The sequence below is a fragment of the Ostrea edulis genome, chromosome 5, assembly GCF_947568905.1.
Source record: "Ostrea edulis chromosome 5, xbOstEdul1.1, whole genome shotgun sequence".
NCBI classification, from domain to species: Eukaryota; Metazoa; Mollusca; class Bivalvia; order Ostreida; family Ostreidae; genus Ostrea; species Ostrea edulis.
Window position 1 is genome coordinate 82,713,032 of NC_079168.1, and position 6,172 is coordinate 82,719,203.

Here is a 6,172-nt window from a genome sequence, read left to right on the forward strand (position 1 = left end):
CATATCTTAAGGAACTCTGCGTTTGTACAAAATATTTCATTCATTTACAATCTCACATATGACAAGGAGTGATATTAAGTATCTTAATATGCCATCAATTTTTAGATATCACTAGTAAGAAAGTCAGCTACTTAAAGCATTTGATTCATGACAACCTGAAATTTCAAGTTTTGCATAAAAATCTTAAGGATCTCTTTGTTTGTATTAAATATCTGACTAATTTACAACTATCCTTGTGAAGTGGAGTGATATTAGGTATCTTGATATGCCATCAAATTTTAGATATCACGCTTAAGGAAGTCAGCTACTTATACCTTTTGATTGAAAGTAACCTGAAAATTAAAGTTTTTAGAAAATATTTTAAGAAGCTCCGTGTTTGTTTTAGATATCTGATTAATTTACCAATGCACACATGACAAGATGTGTTATTAGGTATCTTGATTTGCCATCAATTTCCAGATATCACGCTTAAGGAAGTCAGCTACTTATACTTTTTGATTCTAATTAACCTGAAATTTGAAGTTTTCCGTAAATATCTTGAGGAACTCTGCGTTTGTATTAGATATCTGACTAACTTACAACCCTCCACGTGAAGAGGAGTGATATTATGTATCTTGATACCTATTATCATACCTCTTCACGTGGATAGTAGTTTACTAGTCAGATATCTAACAGAAACACAGAGTTCCTTAAGCTATATGCAAAACACTTTAAATTTCAGGATGTCTGGAATCAAAAGGTATAAGGAGCTGACTTCGTTGAACGTGATATCTGAAAATTGATTGCATATCAAGACACTTCATATAAAGCCCAGTAATATCGGCAAAGATAAATTAGTCAGATATCTAACATATGTATTTGAAAATTGATGGCATATTAAGAGACCTAATATCACTCCTCTTCAGGTGGATAGTAAATAATTAGTCTGATATCTAATACAAACACACAGTTCTTTAAAAGATATCTACAAAACTTTTGATATTTCAGGTAACCAGGAATCAAAAGGTCTAAGTAGCTAACTTCCTTAAGCGTGATATCTGAAAATTGATGGCATAATAAGATACTTAATATCACTCATTGTCATATGTGAGATGGTAAATTAAGATATTGTCATACAAACGCAGAGTTCCTCAAGATATGTAAGGAAAACTTGAAAATTCAGGCTACCTAGAATCAAATGGTATAAGTAGCTGACTTCCTTAAACGTGATATCTGAAAATTAATGGCAAATCAAAATACCTAATATCACATCTTGTCATGTGTGAATTGGTAAATTAATCAGATATCTAAAACAAACACGGAGATCCTTAAAATATTTTCTAAAAACTTTAATTTTCAGGTTACCTACAATCAAAAGATATAAGTAGCTGACTTCCTTAAACGTGATATCTCAAAATTAAAGGCATATCAAGATACCCAGTACCACTCCATTTCACATGGATAGTTGTAAACTAGTCAGATATCTAATATAAACACAGAGTTCTTTAAGATATTTATGAAAAACTTGAAATTTCAGGATACCAGGAATTAAAATGTATAAGTAGCTGACTTCCTTAAGCGTGATATCTGGAAATTTATGGCATGGCAAGATACCTAATATCACTCTTCTTCACTTTGATAATTGTAAATTAGCCAGATATCTAATACAAACTTAGAGTGCCTTATGATATTTGCGAAAACTTGAAATTTCAGTTTACCTGCCATCGAAAGGTATATGTAGCTGACTTCTTTAAGCGTGATATCTGAAAATTGATGACATATCACGATACCCAATATCACTACTCGCCATACGTATCGTTGTAAGTTAGTTAAATATATGATATAAACACGGAGTTCTTTATGGTATTCACACGGATCTTGAAATTTCATTGTACCGATAATCAAAATGTAACTGATTTCCTAAAGAGCGATATCTGAAAATTCTTGGCGTACCAAAACACCATCTATTACTTCTTGCCATATGTATAGTCGTAAATTCGTCAGATATCTAATACAAACATAAAGTTTCTTACGGTATTCACACTTATGTTGAAATTTCAGGGTAACTCGAATCAAATTGTAAAAGTAGCAGATATCTCAAAAGGGATGGTATATCAAATGATTGAAGGTCTGAATTCAATCCGTATCACTTTTAAAGTAAACACTCAGTTGAAAATGTTTATTCGTATTTTGCATTGCAACGTTATGTAACTGAGGATAATTGAGCATGAAATATCATACGACTCCTCGTCCTCTTTAGAAATAAATCTGATAGATAATAATTTTCAAACTCATTAACCTTTATCTGGTAGCGGGCTATCAGTAATTATAACTTTTATATTTTGTAGTAGCTGGCTACAAGTAGCTAATTTTTCTTACTTTTAGTAGCTGGGTACTAGTAACTGGCTACTAGTAGCTAACTTTCCCTGGTTCAAGTAGCTGGCTACTAGTAGCCAACTTTTCTCTTTTTAAGTAGCCAGTTACTAGTAGCTGGTTACTAGTAGCCAACTTTACCGATCTTTTTATTAGCTAATATTTTGACAATAAACTACAAGTCATTATGTTGATTTTACTACAGGGTTAGACAAGAAAAATAAGTTGTTCAGTGCATAAATATGGAGATTTATTGAGTTAAAAAAGTCATTTGTTAAAATTAACGACTTATCGATTTCTTAATATCGAAATATTGATATTTATATATTGAACAAGACCAGGCACTCCGTATATACACATGTTGTTATGAGGATGGCATATTTTGAGCGTGAAAACATTTCTTATTTGACAAGTAGACAACAGTATTTGACAAGAAGACATATAATTAACATTATCAGGAGAAGAGGTTAAAGTACATGAAAATTCTTGACATTTTTTACGCCAAATCCCCCATGTATTTCCTCGAAATCTGATCAAAAGTGTTAGTTAAAATGGACTGAAAGACAGACACCGGCCAGATGCGTTCTCCAAGATATTACCGATCCACTTCCTGTTGAAATGGACCTGTTTCCTGTCTCTAGCTGTTAGTTGTTTGCTCCGTCACTTCGTCTATCAGCTCATGCGTACCATCTCCAGGAGAACAGCGGTGTGTAGTAAAGCACGACCATGCTCTCCATGAGTCAGAAAGGCTGATTAACACCCCCATGTCTGATGGAAGCTTATATTAGATGCACCCAGAGTTTCCTCAGGTCTCTATTTACGGAAACACACAAAGGTCACTCATCGTACCTTTTTGATAAAATATGAAATCAATTTGTAGTTATTTCAAATGAACACTGACGGTGTCCATACATTTTTTACGGAATAAGTGCAAAAATTTCTTCTCCCAGCATCCTATTTATAAAGTTTGAGAAATCTTCATCTATATGCAAGTTATTAGGGTAATCATGAGAAATACCTGCGTTATATACGCATTATAGCAAATGTCATCTGTATGGGACGCCATATCTATATTTATTTCTCTTAAAAGATATCTTATATAAGTATGATTTATGAGATATCTTCTATTTTTAATCAGATATCTAATAAATTTTATAATATATCTCATATAATTTACAGTTTATAAGATATCTCATATTATAAACTGTATAAGATATCTCATAAAGTTTACAAGATATCTTATACAATGTATATCAAAATTAAAAATTCAGGTCGCAACGATAATCGTAATGAACAGCTTTGCAAACTTCAATTCTAACACAGCTTTTGTGCTAATTGCAATATATATAAACAAGGCTTTCGAACTCATAAGTATGGAAAGCCATAGGGGACCCCCAGGTCATGTTCTGTATATTTCATTGTAATTCAATCCTGACCGGTCATGATTAAAGCCATAGGGGATTGGATGGTCAGGATTGAAAATCATGGCCAGGTCAGGTTTGAAATCCTGACTTGGCCAGGATGGTAATCATGACCGGTCAGGATTGAATTACAATGAAATATATAGAACATGACCTGGGGTCCCCTATGGCTTTCCATAGATAAGCAGTGTATATAGGATATCATCAAAATGAAATACGTTACTCCTTTGATTGACATTTGTAAAGTAAAATGAAATGACCTCTTTACCAAACCCACTCACTAAAAGAAATAATATATGGATAATTAATATTCATCATATGTTACGATATGACAGTACAAATGTAATTTCATTTTCATTTGTTGAAATATTTCTCATTGCAGATTTCATTTGCTGTATATGTAATAGCAGTTATATGATGTATAGTTGTCATACTGCAGACTTCATTTCGAAGAAAAGTTGTCAAACTGCGATTTTATTTTGATGAAATAGTCGTCAAATTGCGAATTTTATTTTGATAGATACTTGTTACATTGCTATTTTATTTTGATAGATAGTTTTCATAGTTCATCAGACAAAATAGAATAGGAAGGCAGCACATTACCATGCTTCACATACACCTCTGTCAACACTTGGAATCACGTGACAATATAATCACATGATATAAACAATAATTCTCGGTTTCCTTTCCGTTTAAAAGTTTTGGTAACAGGTGATGACATCAGGCTCTTTTCATAGTCCATTGGCACTTTAATAAGTATACATATTTACTATTTAGCTGTTTGTCTCTTATTTCACAAGTTTTATCGTATTTTTACAGTCTTTCTTACTTTGATTCGATGTTTACATTCAAATCTTCACCACGTGGATGTCCTACATTCATACGCACATTACGAAGTAGTTCCAAATTTAGGATCAGAAAACGGTGATTTTAAACAATTTACAGTAAGTATCAATTTGATTGCACTAAAAACATTTCATAGTATGACTAAATATTTAAGTCGAAAACATAAATGTTGAATATTAGAATCTTTTACAAGATTTCTGTAAAAAGTCGTTGACAGAGGAGCGCACGGAACTATGAGCAGAGAATGAGCACATTACATCCGTGTTATCACAACGGGAAGAGTTGTCTCCGCTCCTTGTGTTTAGAGTGTTGCATCGAAGCGCAAACTTTCCCTAAACGGAGCTTGGTGCCAGCACTCGTGACGTATAACTGACCTTCATCCATATTTATACCCTTATTGCGTATTTGCCATTTAAATGGCTGTAGGATTCCCCAGTACTAAGGACAAGCCTAATACATTTTAAAAGTGTTAATACATTATACATGTAGTCTAAACATAATTTTTGAAATCGTGAAAATTAAATTTTCTTTTTTCTTCTTCTGAGTATACAGTTACATTTTACGAGTGTATCAAATATTTAATATTCTATTACTACAGTCTAAAAGCTCTTATACTCGTATGTATTGTTTTCTACAACCAACAGTTGGCAACTGTACATGACTCTGACCACAAAACAAAATATGGGAATTTGATACGCATTGATAAAGTTCAACATAATTCGAAGTACATGCACCTGTAAGAATTTATTCACCATAGCAATTTGCTACTGGAACACATCATTATCGAAATGTAGAAACCTTTGTATTAAAATGTCAAATGTGCCAAACCTTTAGGTGTTTACATCGATGAATGTCTTACGTGGTCTTAATTATCACACAGATGCCTTATGTAAAAAAAAAAAAAAAAAACTTAGTCAGAAACTAGGTGTTTTAAGGAGATTGAGTACTTTTTATGTCAAAGGAGGCACTACTCAAAATTTACAATACTATTGTTTTTCCTCATTTTAATTATTGTTATACAGTATGGCAGGATACAAAGAACAAGACAAATATTGATAGGTTTTTTAAATTACAAAAGAGGGCAGCAAGGATCATTTTACATATCAAAGTACCTCATTCAGTGTCAACTTCTTGCATGCTATCAAATTTGAGATGAATGCCTTTGATTGACTATTTTATTTATCGAAAAATTATTTTTATGTTTAAAGTTTTACATCATATGACTCCAGAGTACAGAGCTCTACAAATTTTATTTATATTACAAGAGCCAAAACAGAATATTTTAGAAGATCTTTTATCATTTCAGCAGCAATTTTATGGAATTCGTTACCATATTTTATAAGAAAATGCACAACTACCACATCTTGAAATCAGCCTATCTAAAACATTATTTTGACACTCAATGATACTCGTGTGTTTATTGTCTCTTTTCATTTAGTTCTTATCTGTATGTATATAAATTGTGATATTTCCATGTTTTGTGATATTATGTTCTTGATATGTACATATGTTATAGACAGGACCACAATGTAAACTAGTTTATACAACTAATT